Source organism: Nicotiana attenuata, chromosome 1 (genome assembly GCF_001879085.1).
Source record: "Nicotiana attenuata strain UT chromosome 1, NIATTr2, whole genome shotgun sequence".
Taxonomy (NCBI): Eukaryota; Viridiplantae; Streptophyta; class Magnoliopsida; order Solanales; family Solanaceae; genus Nicotiana; species Nicotiana attenuata.
The window spans coordinates 11,292,909-11,297,592 of NC_031989.1; positions in this window are offsets into that span (position 1 = coordinate 11,292,909).

Below are 4,684 nucleotides of genomic sequence, written 5' to 3' on the forward strand. Positions count from 1 at the left end.
TTTCTAATGCCTCTACACATAACGATGTCCAAAAATGTCTAGAGTAATTTTAAGACCATTGCGACTAAAGTTCAAATTGAAATCTAAGTCTAGAAGAACAGACACAGACACTAAGTTTCGTCGAATCTCTAGAACATATAGGACGTCATACAACATCAATGATCAGCCACCACGCATGTCCATTCTGCAAGTGCCTATCCCTTTGACTTCAAGCTTTGCATTATTTCCCACATATAGATGCCTTGATCCATGTGGAACTCGACGAAACTCTATAAACGCTTCTCTATCACGGTTCACATGGTCGGTGGCCCCTGAGTCTACAATCCACACAGGATAAGATTCAGTTAGTAAAACAATGCTAAAAACATATATCTCACTTAGAGATGCGTTTTAAGATGCTACCTTTTCAGCTCAGTGCACTCACGAGCAAAATCCCCTTGAACTTGACAATTGTAGAACTTCATCTTGCTCTTATCTTTCTTCTTGTAGAACAGTTTTCCTTTCTTGGAATTTGTCTTGCTTCTTTTCTTGGAGGATCCTTCTCCGGTCTCCTTACCTTTTCCGTCATTTTTTTAGATTCTCTTGCGCTTGAAGCTTGATCTCTTTGTACCACTTGATTATGCCACAAAGGCATTAGGTACAGCTTTAGCAGCACCAAGCCGCTCGTCTTCAAGCTCCACATGACCGGCAACATAAGCAAAAAATTTGATGCTATCATTGTGGGTCAAGTTAACCTTCAGATATTCCCAATTATTGGGAAGAGACCGAATCACTGCCTGAACCCGCTGTTCATTAGAGAGAACATGGCCAACATTTTTGAGTTGAGCAATCATATTTGACATCACCCTGAGATGTTGCTTGACACTGTGATCGTGATGCTTTTTGTATGTGTCAAACTTGATTGTCAACTGTCGAAGGCGAGTCACAGTAGTACCCCCATATGCCTCTGTTAAATGTGCCCACATGGCTTGAGCAGTAGGATATTGCTCACATTCGTGGATGAGATCATCAACAACTGAACTTACAACACCTGGAACCTTTCTTTTTCCAAATATTGTAAGTTTCCAGATCCCTCATGTGTTGGTCAGTGCTACCCTCATCTGGGTGAGTTAATACTTTCAATAGCATCTTGTTTTTCGAGTACATAGCACATCTTATGACTCCAGATATCGTAATTTTCACCATTCAGTTTGTCACCCTTGTTCAAGTCAGCAATGATACTTTTCGATGTCATGTCTATTATTAGAGACAATATTACAAGTTTAACTCATCAATATATATACTGCAGTCAATTTATGCATGTGATTACACACTTAAGCAAATTAATTATAGTATTTATTCTACATATATAGAATCGAAGGTCACTACGTTTCCATTCATCATCTATATCTAAATATTTTAATTAATATTAAAATTACTTCTTAGTGTGTACTTTATTTCAAGTCTCAATCCATTACAAAATAAAATAATAAATAATATATGTAACCGGTGAGACAAACAATAATAGTTTAAATTTTATTAAAATAAAACATATAATAACAATTTACATGTTTGCTAGGACATTCATGTACCAATCGAATACTAACTCTTGCACATATACGCTAAAAGGCACTAGGCCAAACATCATGATAAATCTCAGTTAAAATTTCACCCCAAGGCTCTCGAAAAGAGTCCGCTAAAATAGCTAATGCTTCACAATCAGTAATTTCTATGTAATTAGCCAATTCATCTCTTTTTAACTGAAAAAGGTGTACATGTTCGGGAATGGAAGCATCAGGGCCCATTTTAAATTCCTTAAAATCCCTAAATTTCTTTTCTCCTTCCATTCACTCAGCCCTCTGATCCCTTAACTCATTTTGCCTCGCTCTTGGGATCTTCCCGATGACTTCAGGCTTTGAGTCTGAATAATTATAGAAATAAGTCCTGCGACGATGTATTCTTCTATGTAGTCCCCTTCCTCGATTTCGAGAACATCCACTTAGAGTAATTCGAACTTGTCCCTGTTCAACCATGTCTGAAATAGGACCAAGAAAATAATAAGAATGGCTACAACCATTCAATGTGACAACATATACCACAATTAATTGTTGAAGGATATCAATTGAGGGATTAGGACTAAACTTATTTTCAACATTATGAAACAGTGAGCTGAAATTTAGATCAAATCTCTATACATTATTACAGACCAAGTAAGAATAGCAGAAAACACGGAGGCCGAGGAAACCAGTAAAACCACATATAATTCTTCTTACTAGTCTATGCTTTGTAACTATTCAATTTTCTAATGTATAACTATCCAATAAATCAATACATAACAAAGCACATACCCCATTATGTGTACAAAAATTGACAAGTGTCCAATTTAATCAAAAAAATAAATAAATTCGGCCTTTCTATCCTTGCAATTTGGTATTAAACAATAAATATGCATCCAGGCTAAAGTTATTTGTCTCCCCGCAGCATGTTTCCCCCGCCCAACTTTAGTTGCAATTATTTGCTTTTATTTTCGTTGTATATGATTTAACTGCACAAGTTTATTTGGTAGTCTGGTCCTAGCCTCGTCATTATTTCGCCGAGGTTAGGCTGGACACTTACTAGCACATTGGGTCGGTTGTGCTGATACTACACTCTGTACTGTGTGCAAATAATGATACCGGAGCGTTTGGACCGCATTAAGGGTGCTGTCCTCAGTCCATTCAGGCGACCCGAGGTAGTCCTGCAGACATCCGCAGGCCTTGGCGTCTCCTCCTATCATTTCTCTATCTGTTTCTACCTATTTAGAGACAGATCTATGTATTTTCATTCACACCTTATTTGTAGCATTCTTAGATAGTCCGTGACTTGTGACACCAAATTTCGGGTAGTATTATACTTCAGATTATGTAGCAGTGTTTGGTTGAATTATTAAGTTTTTTCGTCTTCCGCATTTCTGTTTATTTAATTTATTCCGCTGTTTAATCACTTATTATTTTAAATTGTTGAACATGTTTAATAAAAGGAAGGTAATGATTTTATAATATTTGGCTTGCCTAGCTTCCACGTGTAGGCGCCATCACGACTCCCGATGGTGAAAAATTTAGGTCGTGACATTAAAGTGGAAAGATTAAATTGTGCTATTATTGCTTTCGCCGAAACACAAAAAAGGCTTTTCCGCAATAGACAGTGATACAAATTACTTCAGTAAACTATATATTCAAAACAGAACACCATACATTGCTCTGATACCATTGTTTGTTATTAATAACGAGAGGGCGAGAATTACAAGTTGTGTACCTTATTGACACAGCGGAAACCGTTAAACTCACCACCAAAAGAATTGCTCCGAATCGACCTTTGAATCGCTAGAAAATAAAGTTAGTCTTTCACCAATTAGATGCCCTAACTGGTGTATATTTTTCTTGTAAAAAGGATTAGTCAGAGAGAAAATTCCAACGCTTGAAAGTTCTGTGTTATCTCCTTAGCATAAATTGGCACAATAATAGCGGTTAAGGAAGATAACTCACCACTCCCTTTTTTGCACGTTCACTTTAGTGAGAGTTTGTGATTTAGTGGTAATTCCCTTAACCTCTCTTATTTATCTCTCCTAACCGGGTCGAGTCAGCCCACATGGAGCGACCCGCAACCCATAATCCAACAGGATAAAAATGGACACGACAAATAGAATCTATAAATGAATGTTTTTAGACGTACATAATTATTTGTATCGGGGTGTTTGCACCAACCACATAAATATATAATACATTGGTGTGCCAATTTATCTCCTTCCAAATCAATTTAAACTCCTTTTTCTCTTTAAGTCATTTTAATTTCAAATGAATTTTTCAAAATCATTACTATCTTCTCATCCCTTGATAAATAATGGACAAATTGATAAATGGAAAGCAACAATACAACAAACACAAATTGATGACATATTTTATATTTGACGATAATGAAAATATTGTTTAAAAGTTCTTTGGACCAACCTATGACCGAATAAAAATGAGTTCGTCACTCTTTTTCATAGGATGGATTGTCAGTAATTTTGGACGAAGCAGCGGGCGGGCCCTTAGTTGAATACCGATCAAAATTGTTTGAAATTTTTAAACTTTTCCAATATAGAATTATTAGTTATGTTAAATACCCCGAAAAGCCGAAATGAGATTCGGCAACATTCACTGAGTAAAAAGTTCGTGAAGGTACTCCTAATGGGTTAAAGACCATATCAACGGATCTTCCATCTTGTAAATAAAGCATATCTTGTCTAGGCAAAATTTTGGAAATGATACCTTTATTTCCGTGTCTTCCAGCTACTTTATCGCCTACTTAATGAGAGATTTAGGGTGTGTTTGGTATGAAGGAAAATATTTTTTGAAAAATATTTTCCAATTTTCCCATGTTTGGTCGGCTTAGATGTCTTGAAAAACATTTTCCTTATGAACTCATTTTCTTCCAATTGGAGGAAAATATTTTCCTTATCAAGAGAAGGGAAAACATTTTTCAAAACTTCTTCTCAACCTTCCCTACACTCACCAATCCACCCCACCCCCTCTCTCCAAAAAAATTTTTTTTTTTCAAATTTAAGTTTTTCCGTTACCACCCACCTTACTACCCCTCTGCCCCACCCCCTCCCGCAAAAAAATATTATTTTTTGCCTTATTTTTTATTGCAATTTTAAATTTTTGTTTTTTCGTTTTTCTGCATC